Here is a 16193-nt window from a genome sequence, read left to right as displayed (position 1 = left end):
ATTTTATCTTTGATGTACATACTTTGTGCATTCACCCCTTGTGTGAGGACTGACAATTTTGGCAAGTAGCACTGAAATATCCTTACAGATGAACGAAGTATAAAGTTGCTTCATGGGGTGAGTACTACTGAGGAAATGAAATGTATTTGTAAGTATGAGATGATCATACTTTGGGGTCCAAATCTGTACGGCTTGAAATAGCACAGGCCTCTCCTTTGGCATGTGTAGAAATGGACAGCACTCTATTGGTTCTCTTTAACTGGTGATGTCCTGCAGGCAAGTGTGTCATCTTCATTATGTTATCATGACTACAGGAATTTCATAGGAACAAACTGGGAGTGTGTGTTTGTGTGCTTACTTGTATAAGCATGCATTATATACACATACATTAACCAATGCAAACAAAATCTCATTACCAAAGTTCCCAATGACAGAGCCAGGGAAAGGGAGAGAGGAATGCCAGGATGCATTGCTCATCAAACTTGCTTGATACAGAGAAACAAGTATGCACAAGAAAAGCAGGCTTTGTTGAACTTGGCATTATTAGCACTTTGGATTGAGTCATTCTGTGGGTTGTGTTGGCTCTCCTATGCATTATAGGATGATTCAAAGCAGTACCACTCCCCTTTCTAGTGACAAACTAATATCCCCGGACAGAACCAAATGTTTCCGAGCATGTGAAGTGGGATGATATTACAGTTTGAATCTAGAGATTCCAAAAGTTCTCATGTTTTGAAAAGTTCTCCTGTTTTAAAAACATATTCTCTAATACAGAAAGGTTCAAAGGTAGGTTTTTAGGTAATGATTAAGTCAGAAGCGCTGTTATCTTTGCAGTGGATTAATCCATTTGATGGGTCAATAATTTGAATGGATTACTGGGTGATAACTGTAGGCAAATGGGGCATGGTTGGAGGAAGAAAGTCATGGGGGGGGGGTGGCGGGTGTGCCTTGGAGATTATATTTTGTCTCTGGCTCTCCTCTCCCTCATTCCCTCTTTCCCTCTCCCTCTCTCTCTCTGGTTCCTGGCTGCTATTAGCTGATCAGTTTTCCTGTGCCATGCCCTTTTACCATGATTTTTTGTCTCATCTTAGGCTCAGAGCAACAGAGTTGGACTGAAACCACAGAGCCCAAATACACTTTTCCTCCCTAAGTTTTTCTTCTCAGATACTTTGGTCACAGTGATGCAAAGCTGACTAACACAGACGGTGATAAACTGTCCTGACAAATAGTGAATAAAGCAACCTGTTCTTATGGCTTAGACTACCTACCAGCAATGTGGTGATGACAGGAAAAATTATAATCCAACCAGAGGACTCTCCCGATCTTTTAGCCATGGAGCCAACCTCCTGTTAGACATCATCACTTGGGTAATATTCATGCTTCTGAAACTCCAGTAGCTTATCTTGCAGATCTCTGATCCTGGTGGACACAACTCTCAGTCATCCAAGCTGAGAATTTACCTGCCTTCTTCTCCTCCTTCAACTCAACACTTTATCCAATGTCCTATTAATCAAAACCTTTAAACAGTTTCCGTCTGAGTCCCTTTTGCTAATCTCTGACACTGCCTTAGTTCTGATATGCTGAATTTCAGTTTGGGGTTGCACCATCTTGTCCTCCATTAGTGGGAGCTTTTTAACCCACAAAGCTGATCAGCCTTCTCATCTGTCCTCCCTTCTCTTGGAGATTGTTATGAACACGATTACATGCAGTTTTAGGTTATGATGGCCCATGAAAATTGGATCATAGTCTTCCCTTGCCAACACCCAAAGAACTAAAAAGTTAAAAAAAAAAATTTACCCCAAGCAACCAAATAAAGAAAGGGGAAAATCTACATGTTGCAAATGTTGAAAGAGGAGGGGAATAAAAAGAGAAACTTAGGGGATGGCTCATAACCAAGCCTCCATCCCTGGAAAGAACACTGTGGAAAGAGAGTAAAGTAGCAAAATCTTGTGACTGTCCACTGATATTCAAATATGAAGAGAAGCAGCCTGAGGAGAAGATATCCCTAGGAAGGTTAAAGAAAGTTCTCAGACACACCCATCACGGGATTTCAACAGAATCAGGAGGAATTACCAAGTTATAACATTCCCCATGGCGTTGTGCAACCATGGAGCACAGTGCCAGATGAGTGAGATCACCAGAGTGGGGCAGGCATAAGACCTCTGTAACATGGGCAATGGCCAGCCTCTCATTGGGGGGTTCTTCTTCCTGCCCAGGAAGATGTAAGCCACCCTAAAATTTAAAGTCTCAAGTAATTAGTGAATAACACATATAGCCAGGAATATATTTACAAAAGGCGAAGCCCCTGAATAGATCTAGTCCACATGGGGGCTGGAACTTGGAAAGATGGCTCAGATGGTTTATTGAAGGGGATACATCAAAGACAAGGGTAAGGTTTCAAGCGTAGAGTCTTGCTCCACGATGTCTAGTAGTGAGCAAGTTGATTGGCATCTTCTCAGGTCCCACCCATCTCAGGTGCTTTGTGGGATCTTTGGCAGAGCTTGAGGGGGATGTTCCCCTGCATCACGCAGTCAATCCCTGTGGGGGGTTCCACGGGAAGTTCCCAATGCCAGACTTATCCCTCACGAGGCTACAATGCATAACATAGTCCACACACAGCCCATGGACATCTCATGACACCTCTCAAGGGGTATCTCTCAGAAGACAATAAGCTCAGGCCTCTTCCAAAGGGGTTACCTGAGCAGCTGTGCTCCCTTTCCTGTCCCAAGCCTATAAAGATGAGGATGAAAAGCAGTTAGCCAGGCCTTAAACCATAATGTCTGAGCAATAGGAAAACTATTTCCAAACAGTGATGAATGGGACCAGAGAACTCATTCACTCCCTATTAGGACAAAGAAGGTCTGAATGGAGTAACTGCAAAGATAAAAAGGGAATGGGAAAACCCATTAACAGAAAGAAGCATGGCAATGGAAGGAAGGAAGGAAGAAAGGGAGGGAGGGACGGGTGGAAGAAGACCAGCTGTTCATAATGCAGTAGGAAAGGACAAAAATTAAAACCTATAGACAAAAAACGTAGAGCGTCAACAGGATCTAATATAAGAACAACTGGTGACCTTGCACAAGTAAACTCAGTATATGAGTAAAAGAACATTCAATTCAGAAAATTTTCCCTGGTACGAAGGAAGAATCAAATCTACAAAATAAAAAGAAGCACCAGATGTTAGCTCCCCACCACTCTAAATAAAACACCACCACCAGAAACAACAACATAAAGTACCTGGCACTGACATGTCTTTCTTTAGTCATTACACTTCAAATATAAGAATATTGTGGGGATCTCAGTAGAAAAAGCAAGTCACTGACCAAGAGGAAAAGAAAGCTCAGACTGGCCTCAGACATCTTTATAGACACAAAATCCAAAAATAACACTGCAATATTCACAAAGGCAATAGGAAAGATTGTGTGACCAAACAAAAATTATTCCCAACTAATCTGTTGTTCAAGTATAAAAACAACAGACAGATGTGTTTAATCATGGAAAGAACTCAAGTAATAAAATTGAATACACTTTTTTTTTTTTTTTTTTTTTTGTACTGAGGATTTAACCCAGGAGCACTTTACTACTGAGCTACATCTCCACCTTCTTCTTCGTGACACAGGGTCTTGCTAAGTTGCTTTTGGCCTCACTAAATTGCTAAGGTTGGCTTTGAACTTGGTGTCCTCCTTCCTCAGCCTCCTGAGTAGACTGGGATTACAGGCATTTGCCACCATACCAGGATGAATACACTGTTCATAAACAGAATAAATCTAATGAGCAAATAGAACCAGAAGTTGAACCAAAATAAAGAAAATAGAAAAAAATTAAAACTATGCAAAAGAGCTACCAAGGGTACAGGATCTATTCAAATATGAAGTTAAGATTATTGCAACAGACCAAAAAACAAATGTGACTAACTGGAAATATATATATATATATATATGTGTGTGTGTGTGTGTGTGTGTATATGTTATATATGTATGTTATATATATACATTACATGTATGTATACATGTGTGTATATATATGTACACATGAGATCATGTGTATATACATATATGTCCATGTAATATATACACATATGTATATGTGTTGATGCATGTATATACATGTATATATGCAAATATTATACATATATATGTTATATATATATATATATATATATATATATATATACACACATGGAACAAAATCTGGGCACTGGAAGAAGTGAAGTACAAGAATGCTGATTATCTGATTAATTGAACTAATGTCCATTAAAAAAATATGTGCCAAAAAATTATGTCTTTATCTGTTCATTGGCTTTCTTAATTTTTTTTAAAGAGAGAGAGAGAGAGAGAGAGAATTTTTTAATATTTATTTTTCAGTTCTGGGCGGACACAACATCTTTGTTTGTATGTGGTGCTGAGGATCGAACCCGGGCCGCACGCATGCCAGGCGAGCGCGCCACCGCCTGAGCCACATCCTCAGCCCTCTTAATTTTTTTTTAATCTTTAGAGTGTTACTTTAGAAATGTGAATCTGTTGGGGCTGGAGTTGTGGCTCAGTGGTAGAGCACTTGCCTAGCATGTGTGAGGCACTGGGTTCAATTCACAGCACCATATATAAAAAAATGAATAAAATAAAGGTCCACCAACATCTAAAAAAATATATTAAAAAAAGAAATGTGAATCTGTTGTTGAAAAGAGACATTTACCAGAAGTTTAATAATCTCTTTCATTTTGTTCTTTTAATTTTCAAATCAAATTAACTTTATTTAAATAATGTGTTTAAGTTTATTCCCCCTCCTCACTCACTCAGCCATCCCCATCCACTAACCCTGCTCATGGAGATGTTTACAAAGGTGTTGTCCTAAATATCGAGATACATTATTTTGCAGTGTTGCAATCTAGGGTGCTTTGCTTCCTTCTTTGTATCTTGCATGCATTGCTTATTATTTTTTTAAACCAAACCTGTATAGGCATCTTCAAAATTGGCATATGGCAAATTAGAGAATAGAATTCAACATGGGGGTTTCAAAATTCAGTTTTTCCTCTGATGCTTTTAATGGGCCTATATCTATTTACTTTCCAGCTGCAAAAGTTTGTATTCAATTTCAAATATTATCTGGTGATAATTCTTCTAAAGCAACAAATATTAAAGGAATATGTGATCAGAATGATCTTTCAAATATAGTAGTTGAGTATTTAATTTCAAATATCCTTCTGCTAGGGGTTTAGATCTGGAATGCCTCCCATCAGCCAAAGCTCATATGTTAGGCAATACAGCAATGTTCACAGATGAAAAGATTAGACTATGAGAGTTCTGACCTCATTAGTGGATTAATAATTTGAATAGACTACTGGGTGGTATCTATAAGTGTGTGAGGCATGACTGGAAGAAGTAGGGCACTGGGGGAATGGCCTTGTGGACTGAATCTGTACCTAGCCCCTTCCTCCCTGGTTTTCTCTCTTCCCCTGCTCTCCATCTGCCATGAGCTGAGCATCTTTTCCCCACCACATCCTTCCACCATGATGCTCTGCCTTGACTCAGGTCTAGATCAGGGATGGAGATCTCTGAAACCATGAAACTTTTCTTCCTCTAAGTTGTTCTTGTCAGGTATTTTGGTCATAGTGATGAAAAGCTGACTAACACACCTTCATTTAATTTACCTTTTTATTGACTAAACAAAGATAAAAATGGACAGTGTCTTCACAACAGTTCATCTTCATTGGGAGATATAAATATTGGATTTGGCCAAGGATGAGTCTGTCAACCTCTCCCTAGACTTTTTTTTTTTTTTTTTTTTTGTGCTAGGGATTGAACCCAAGGCCTTGTGCATGCAAGGCAAGCACTCAACCAACTGAGCTATATCCCCAGCCCCTAAATTGGATAAATATTAAGAACTACAGAAAAGAAAGAATTTACTTATCTGAATTCCTACCTGTTATAACTGTAGCTATCTAGAGAAACATATCTGAAAATATGCCCTCTCCTTTACTCACTTTTGTGTTTTAAGATGGCAAGACAGTCTGCTAGGGATAGCAAACCCACAAAGAGTGTTTTAACCAGCTGATCTAGGCACAGAATGCCAGAATCAACGACATCTGGTGAATGGAGGGGAAAAAACTTATATAAATGAAATAGAATAGTTTTAAAATGTAATTAACATGAGATGGGAAGAGCCCTTTTTTAAAAAAAAATAAAAAATTGACAAAGTGGATGTTATTAAAATTCCAAGCTTTTTGCTCATGAAAAGTTCTAGCCTCAAACCTGCTCTTCCTCCAGGATTCCCAGTTTCAAAATCCCAACCCCACCCCAAAACAGCAGACTGGTTTCTCCCTTCCCTCTAAACAGGTACAAGTTCCATCAAGTCTGTCTCTGATTACCTCAACCATCCGTTCAAGAAAACGCAAGTCCTTTAACTGGTCCAGCTTGTAAACCTCCCCTATCTGGGTCCCCTTATAATGCTGCCAAGGTTATCTGCCTAAAGCACAAGTCCATTCTTTCAACTCCTGCTCCTTCCTGCAAAATGGACGCTACATTTCTAACCAGGGCAGGAAAGCCCTTAGGACCTCACCATCTTCCTTTCTAGTTTGATTTCTCCCCAAAACACTAGTTATCAGATGTCTTGCTGTTCCCTAAAAGATCCAGAAGCTTCAAGCCTCCTTCTCTGTGCTCTCAGTTCTGTCTTCCTCTGAAATGCCCTCCCCCATTCATATCTATTGCAGTTCTCAAAGGACACTGCCTTCTTTCCTGAGGCTCCTCAAAGAAAGTCTCCTGCCTTCTTTTGTGCTTGGTCTCTGGGTGCCAGCAGCACTGCAAGCCTCACACCATGCCTGACAAGAGGCTCCTTATGAACATTCCTGACTTCTCTACAGAGACTCCATTTTTTAGCTAAATCATTTCCAACAGTTAATTTAAGCGTGAAATTGAGAGCTCTTATAAGACACAAAGGTAAAACCACTGTTCATATACAAACCTAACTAGAAATAATGAAATTCATGTTTCTAATAAATATATTGCAACTTAAACAATAATTTCCTCCTCCACAAAGAGATAAATTAGTACTTTTTTGATCTGAAATTCCAGGGTAATGTGGATCGAACCCAGGGGTTCTTAACCACTAAGCCCTATCTCCAGTCCTTTTTATTTTGAGCCTGGGTCTCACTAAGTTGCTGAGGGCCTTGCTGAATTCCTGAGGCTGGCTTTGAACTTGCAATCCTCCTGTCTCCACCTTCAGAGCTCCTGGGATTACAGGTGTTCACCACCACACTCCGCAAGATAATGAATTCTTATCAAAGTGGAAAAACATTTCTAGCAGAGAAAAAAAAAAAGGGCAAAGTAATGAAGAGATTAGAGAGGGGTGACACATAGGAATTAGGACGAGCTTAAATTTGAAAATGTAAAGTTTAAAATGTTCTGGATTATTGGTCCATCTTCCCTTTACCCTTGACTCTCTTATTTTACATATCAATCAAATGTAAGAAACTGCTTTTGAGAACCTCCAGGGTTGGCAAATTTTGATGGAGGGTGCAAATAAAAAACCCAAACAACTTTTGTTTCTTAGCATTGACATCGATTCATAAAAGAAACCAGCCAGGGGCTGGGGATGTGGCTCAAGCGGTAGCGCGCTCGCCTGGCATGCGTGGGGCCCCAGTTCGATCCTCAGCACCACATACAAACAAAGATGTTGTGTCCACCGAAAACTAAAAAAAAAATAAAATAAATATTAAAAAAATTCTCTCTCTCGCTCTCTCTAAAAAAAAAAAAAAAAGAAAGAAAAAGAAACCAGCCATATCATCCTGTGCTATAGTTTGGATCTGAAGTGTCCCCCAAAGACCCAGGTGTTAAAGGCTTTTCCTCAGCCTGGTGCTATTATTAGTAGGTGGTAGGACCTTTAACAGGCGTGGCCTAGTGGGAGGTCTTAGTTCATTGGGGGTGTGGCCTGAAAGGGCCTATGAGACCCTAGTCTCTTTCTCCCTGTTTTGCTTTCCCGCCCTGAGCCCTGATGTAAATAGTTCTGCTGTGCCACCCTCTCCTGCCAGGATGTGTGGCTCCCAGAACTCCCCGCTCCACTGGCCATCAGCAGCCTAAAAACAATAGATCAGGCCAGCAATGGACTGGAAACTCCAAAATGGTGAATAAAAATAAACCTTTACCTTCCGAAGTTGATTATTTCAGGTGTTTGTGACAGTAATAGAAAGATGATAAACTCTGGTATAAATTGAAAGATATACTGTATTAAATGGAAGGTCTACACATATAAATCCTATTTCGTAATTTTTGAGTCTAGGAGCCAAAGATAACAGTTGAAGAGAGGTTCCTCCCAACCACCTGCTTGTAGCATCTTGCATTTAAGACTGTGTGAAACAAACATGAGGTTGTTGAGCTTCCCAACCATCGTAGGCCTTCTAGAGTACCTATTTTCTCTCGTGTTTTCCTCTCCTATGAAACATCTGCACTTTCAACATACACCTCAAGTGCTGAAACCTCAGGAAAGCCTTCTATGTTTCTTACCTAAGTTCCCTTTGCATCATTATTGTACTTAACGATATTGGAATTATTTTTGGAAGAGCTTATACACCTTCTTTCATCATGAATCCTTAAGGCCTTAGTAGTCTGTGGTACAATGTAAGCACTTTATCTGTTGAATGAATGAAAGTTCTTAAAACAGTTCACTCCTCTAAGTATACAATAGAAAATACATTATGGTAAAATGAAAGTGTTTTCTGTAAAAATTATAATAGTGCTGAAAATTGGTGCTTATTATTTACCTTTGAGATTAGAAAGTTTTTTTAATTTTTAAGTTTTTTAATTGATTTTTTTAAAAAAATAAATGATAGCACAATGCATTACAATTCTTACTACACATCTACAGCACAATTTTTCATATCTCTGGTTGTATATAAAGTATGTTGATTCCAATTCGTGTCTTCCTACATGTACTTTGGATAATGATGTCTATCACATTCCACCGTCCCTGCCCCCTCCCTTTACCTCCCACCCTTCTGCTCTATCTAGAATTCATCTATTCCTCCCATTCTTCCCATGCTCCCCCTCCCAACCCCACTATGAATCAGCCTCCTTATATCAGAGAAAACATTTGGCATTTGGTTTTTGGGGATTGGCTAACTTCACTTAGCATTATCTTCTCTAACTCCATCCATTTACCTGCAAATGCCATGATTTTATTCTCTTTTATTGCTGAGTAAAATTCCATTGTGTATATATGCCACTTTTTTTTTTATCCATTCATCCACTGAGGGGCTTCTAGGTTGGCTTCACAATTTAGCTATTGTGAATTGTGCTGCTATAAACATTGATGTGGCTGTGTCCCTGTGGTATGCTGTTTTTAAGTCTTTTGGGTATAGACTGAGGAGAGGGATAGCTGGGTCAAATGGTGGTTCCATTCCCAGATTTCCAAGGAATCTCCACACTGCTTTCCATATTGGCTGCACCAATTTGCATCCCACCAGCAATGTATGAGTGTACCTTTTCCCCCACATCCTCGCCAACACTTATTGTTGTTTGTCTTCATAATAGTTGCCATTCTGACTGGAGTGAGATAATATCTTAGAGTCATTTTGATTTGCAGTTCTCTAATTGCTAGAGATGATGAGCATTTTTCATATATTTATTGATAGATTGTACATCCTCTTCTAAGAAGTGTCTGTTCAGGTCCTTGGCCCATTTTTGATTGGGTTATTTGTTTTTTTGGTGCTTAGCTTTTTGAGTTCTTTATGTACTCTAGAGATTAGTGCTCTCTGATGTGTGAAGGGTAAAAATCTGCTCCCAGGATATAGGCTCTCTATTCACCTCACAGATTGTTTCTTTTGCTGAGAAGAAACTTTTTAGTTTGATTCCATCCCATTTATTGATTCTTAGCTTTAATTCTTGCACTACAGGAGTCTTATAAAGGAAGTTGGGGCTTAATCCCACATGATGAAGATTAGGGCCTACTTTTTCTTCTATTAGACACAGAGTCCCTGGTTTAATTCCTAGGTCCTTGATCCACTTTGAGTTGAGTTTTGTGCATGGTGAGAGATAGGGGTTTAATTTCATTTTGTTGCATATGGATTTCCAGTTTTACTAGCACCATTTGTTGAAGAAGCTATCTTTTCTCCAATGCATATTTTTGGCACCTTTGTCTAATATAAGATAATTATAATTTTGTGGGTTAGTCTCTGTGTCCTCTATTCTATACTATTGGTTTACCAGTCTGTTTTGGTGCCAATACCATGCTGTTTTGTTACTATTGCTCTGTAGTATAATTTAAGGTCTGGTATAGTGATGCCACCTGCTTCACTCTTCCTGCTAAGGATTGCTTTAGCTATTCTGGGTCTATTATTTTTCCAGATAAATTTCATGATTGCTTTTTCTATTTCTATGAGGAATGCCATTGGGATTTTGATTGGAATTGCATTAAATCTGTATAGTGCTTTTGGTAGTGTGGTCATTTTGAGAATATTAATTCTGCCTATCCAAGTGCAAGATAGATCTTTCTATCTTCTAAGGTCTTCTTTGATTTCTTTCTTTAGAGTTCTGTAGTTTTCATTGTATAGATCTTTCACCTCTTTTGTTTTTTGATTTCCAAGTATCTTATTTTTTTTTTGAGGTTATTGTAAATGGGGTAGTTTTCCTTATTTACTTCTCAGAGCATTTGCCACTGATATACAGAAATGCCTTTGATTTATGGGTATTGATTTTATATACTGCTACTTTGCTGAATTCATTTAGCAGTTTTAGAAGTTTTCTGGTGGAGCTTTTTGAGTCTTCTCGGTATAGAATCATATTCATCAGCAAATAGGGCTAATTTGAGTTCTTCTTTTCCTATCTATGTCCCTTTAATTTCTTTCATCTGTCTAATTGACAAAACAAAAAGTTGGTTCTTTGAAAAAATAAATAAAGTTGACAGACCCTTAGCTTCGCTAATGAACAGAAGGAGAGAGAGAAAATTCAAATTACCATATGTGATGAAAAAGGTAATATCACAACAGACACTAGAGAAATAAAGAGGATAATTAGAAATTATTTTGAAAACTTATACTCCAATAAAATAGAAGACATTGAAGGCATCGACAGATTTCTTAAGTCATATGATTTGCCCAGATGCCATCAGAAGCTTACCAGCCAAGAAAAGTCTAGGACCAGATGGATACACAGCTGAGTTCTACAAGACCTTTAAAGAAGAACTAATACCAATACTCTACAATTTATTTTCAGGAAATATAAAAAGAGGCAGCACTTCCAAACTCATTCTATGAGGCCAATATCACCCTGATCCCAAAACCAGGCAAAGACACATCAAAGAAAGAATACTTCAGACCAATATCTCTAATAAACATATATGCAAAAATTCTCAATAAATCAAATACAAAAATATATCACAAAGACTATGCACCATGATCAAGAGGGATTCATCCCAGGGATGCAAGGTTGGTTCAACATATGGAAATCAATAAATGTAACTGATCACATCAATAGACTCAAAGAGAAGAATCATATGATCATCTCAATAGATGCATTTGACGAAATACAGCACCTTTACATGTTCAAAACACTAGAAAAACTTGGGATAATAGGAACGTATCTCAACATCAAAAAGGCTATCTATGCTAAGACTCAGGCCAACATCATTCTAGATGGAGAAAATTTAAAGTCATTCCCTCTAAAAACTGGAACAAGACAGGGATGCCCTCTTTCACCACTTCTATTCAACATAGTTCTTGAAACACTAGCCAGAGCAATTAAACAGATGAAAGAAATTAAAGGGATATGTATAGGAAAAGAAAACCTTAAATTAGCACTATTTGCTGATGATGATTCTATACCTAGAAGACCCAAAAAGCTCCACCAGAAAACTTTTAAGTTTTTAGTTCACCTCATGTCTTTTACAGATTATAAGGACATTTTAAGAAAATGAGTGATTCAAGAAAACTCTTAAAAATTGATAAAATGATCTGAAGTAAGCATATGATGAACCAGGATAACTATTTATAATAGAGCATCAGGTCTTCTTCATTTTAATCAACATTCAATCTCTATATTAATGAGGAAAATAATAATGCAAATAATAAAAAACACAATAATCAAAATAGTTATTCTCTTTATAGGGTGCATTACAGGAGTTCCGGGAACAGACTTTTCTTTCTGTTTTTCTCAGGCTAATGTTAAATGAATTTATGTTTTTTTCCCAAGAAAATATCCTGGTCAGATACACAAAGAATGTAAAATTTGTTGTAATTGTACCTGCAGATAATTGAAGATTACATATACACACCCACAATATAGTAACAAACTAATCTTAGTTATCCATACAAGGTAGATAGAATTTTTTATGAAGCATTAAAGTATTCTTACGCAAGGGCTGGAGTTGTGGCTCAGTAGTAGAGCACTTGCCTAGCACATGTGAAGCACTGGCAAGTGCCTCAGCACCATATAATTAATTAATTAATTAAGAAAGAAAGAAAGAAAGGCATTATGTCCATCTACAACTGAAAAAAAATTGTTTTTTAAAATTATTCTTATGTAAGAGGTGGCAAAGTACGATGTTAAAATCTGGGTAAATGTATCTATCTCCTCAAATTGTCACCATAAGGGGTTTGAGGTCCCTCTCAAGGCAGAAAATACCTCTCCTGGGAACTTTCAGGCTTTTCAAATGTCACAGCAAAGAATATAAGGATGAGTCAGGCTTTAGCAAAGAAGGACTTAGAAAGTGAGAGGTGAAGATATATTTTCAGGGCAGAATGTGGTCTATATGGAGAGCACAAAGCAGCACTTTTGGGGTCCCAATCTCTTCTTTTAAAGGAGAATTTGTAAGGGGTGGGCCTGGGAAGGATTGTGGGGATGGCATCAGCCTGGTGATCACAAGGCAGTGTGTGCAGGTCTGATCTTCTTCCTGGATCATCAGGTTGACATGTCTCATCCATCTAGATAACGTCTGGAATGTGCCTGTTACAATAGATTTTGTAAAATTCATCCCCCTTTGCTTTATCTAATCTGAAAACACATTGTATAAGCGAACTAACTGGGCTCATAAGCATTAAAACAAGGTAATTTCCCATAGATGAGAGAACTTACAGAAACTTTTAAGATTTATAGATTTCTCAAGAATTTGGGAGTGACTGGGCAGGAAGGAGGACAGGCCTGGGGAGTAAAGGTGTGAGTACCCTTGATCCTGGGGCTTCTAGATTTACAGCTGCAGTCTCTCTTCCTTCCCTTTGTCTTCCTTCTACACATCTTTTATTTCTTTTCTACCTCAAAACTTTCATCATTTCTATATAACGAAAAGATTTCAAATAATTTCTGGCCATTTTTTTGAAATGTACAGTACATTATTGTTACTGATATTTACGCTACTGTGCAATAGCATCCCAAACATTCGTTCTCCAGCTGTAATTTGGTGCCCACTGATAACCTTTTCCCATTTCTCCTTGCTTTTTCTCTCCCCAGCTCCGCTTAGCACCATTGTGAGCCCTGATAGTTTTTTACAGCCATCATCTTTATTACCAAGCTCTGGATTTTTATCTTACCATCTTGAGTAAACTGTCAAATTGCCAGGATGTTTGTTTTGTTTTAACAACCAGAGAAATAAGATCTCTTCCCACTAGCCTTGAGGATTTATTTTAAAATACCCTTAAACTTAAAACTGACCATTAAATGGGATATTTTTGAGTTGCAAGTTATCATACATCTCCAGCACTGGTTACTAATTGTTGGGGAAATTCAGTGGATTTCTATTCCTGTGGTCACTTTCTTTTTGAATCCTAAACAAACTCTTTTGAGTCTTTGTGTTTGTGCTGTCAATCAGTGTTTCCTGAACATCCATGAAAGGAGGAGGACCACAGTGAAAGCTGTGTTTGTTTGACAGTATTGACTGTTGCTTTGCATATTTTATATTGGCCTTTGGGACGCTATTTTAATTGTCTTTGGGACCTTCTCTTTTCTGGTTTGCTTTGAACTGGTTTCAAAAATGAGAGCAAAAATAAACAAAATAGAGCCTAACAGAATAGAATACTAAAGATCAATGGAAGGTTGAGGGATATAACTCAGTAGTAAGATGGCTATGCAAGCCTCAGGTTAGAATCTTTGTACTCTCAAAAAAAATCACTGGAACAAAAAGTTTATATATTGAAAGGTGACAAAACATTAGCTAAACTAACCAAGAAACAGACAAGACCCAAATAAATAAAATCAGAAATAAAACAGGAGACATCATAGCTGATACCACAGAAATGCACAGGATCATTAAGGATCATTAAGGATTACTATGAAAAACTATATACTAACAAACTAGAAACCTAGAAGAAATTGATAAATTTCTGGACACATGTGATCTAGCAAATTGAATAAGGATATAAAGACCTGGATAGACCAATTACAAGTAATGAGATTGAATCAGTAACATAAAGTCTCCCAACAGAGAAAAACCTCAGTATCAGATGACTTCATTGCTGAATTTTACTAAACTTCTAAAAAAGAACTAATGCCAATTTTTAAAAACTATTTCAAAGAATTGAAAAGGAAGGAACCCTTCCAAACTCATTCTGTAAGGCCAGCATTACCCTATTATGAAAACAAGAAAAGGATACAACAACAACAAAATAAAACTGGAGACCAATATCCCTAATGAACATAGATATAAAACTCTCAACAAAACTAAATCCTAGGGAGTCTAATTCAACATGCATCAAAAAGATCATTCACAGGCTGGGGATATAGCTCAGTTGGTAGAGTGCTTGCCTGGCATGCATAAGGCTCTGGGTACAATCCCCAGCACCACACACACACACACACAAAAAAAAAAAAAAAGATCACCATGATTGAGATGATTTCATCCTAGTAATGAAAAGGTGGTTTGACATATGCAAATCAGTAAACACAATGCATCACATCAAAAGAATGGGGGGATAGTAGAGGATAGGAAAGGCAGCAGAATACAACAGACACTAGTATGGCAATATGTAAATCAATGGATGTGTAACTGATGTGATTCTGCAATCTGTATACGGGGTAAAAATGGGAGTTCATAACCCACTTGAATCAAAGTGTGAAATATGATATATCGAGAACTATGTAATGTTTTGAACAACCAACAATAAAAATTAAAAAAAAAAATGAAGGACAAAAAAAAAAAAAAAAACAAGAGTATCCCAACAGAGGCAGAGAAAGCATTTGATAAAATTCAGCATCCCTTCATGATAAAAGGCCTAAACAAATGAGGTATAGAAGAGTCAGACCTTAACATAATAAGGGAATACATGACAAACACATAGCCTTTGTCGTATTGAATGGGGAAAAGCTAAAAAAATTTCCTTTAAGATCAGAAACAAGATAAGAGTGTTACTGTCACTGCTCTTGTTCAATAAAGTACTAAAAAACTGGTCAAAAATAAAGAAAAAGAAATACAATATAAACAAATAAGAACAGTAGAAGTCAAATTATCCCTATTTGCCAGTGGTAGGATTCTATACATAGAACAGCCTAAAGACTCCAAAGACTGTTAGAACCCATCGACAAATGCAGTAAAGTAGCAGGATACAAAATCATATTTAAAAAAATCAGGAGTTGGGAGCTGGGGTTGTGGCTCAGTGGTAGAGCACTTCCTACCTCGTGTGAGGCACTGAGTTCAAGGCACCACATAAAATAAATAAATAAAATAAAGGTATTCGGATTGGAGTGAGATGAAATCTTAAAGTAGTTTTGATTTGCATTTCTCTAATTTCTAGAGATGTTCAACATTTTTTCATATATTTGTTAATTATTTTTATATTTTCTTCTGAGAAGTGTCTGTTCATTTCCCTAGCTTATTTATTGATTGGGTTATTATTATTATTTTTTTTTGGTGTTAAGTTTTTTGGGTTCTTTATATATTCTGGAAATTAGTGCTGTATGTGATGTGTGTGTGTAGAAAAGATGTTCTCCCACTACATGGGCACTCTCTTCACATTATTGATCATTTCTTTTGCTAAGAAGAAGTTTTTTTAGTTTGAATCCATCCCATTTATTGATACTTTTTTTTGTCATCTCACTCTAGTCCGAATGACAGTTATCAAGAATACAAGCAACAATAAGTGTTGGTGAGGATGCGGGGAAAAAGGGACACTCACACATAGTTGGTGGCACTGCAAATTGGTACAACCACTCTGGAAAGCAGTATGGAGATTCCTTAGAACACTTAGAATGGAACCACCATTTGACCCAACTATCCTGCTC

This window comes from Marmota flaviventris, chromosome 12, assembly GCF_047511675.1.
Source record: "Marmota flaviventris isolate mMarFla1 chromosome 12, mMarFla1.hap1, whole genome shotgun sequence".
Classification (NCBI taxonomy): domain Eukaryota; kingdom Metazoa; phylum Chordata; class Mammalia; order Rodentia; family Sciuridae; genus Marmota; species Marmota flaviventris.
The sequence above is the reverse complement of the archived record's forward strand: the minus strand, read 5'-3'. Positions refer to the sequence as shown.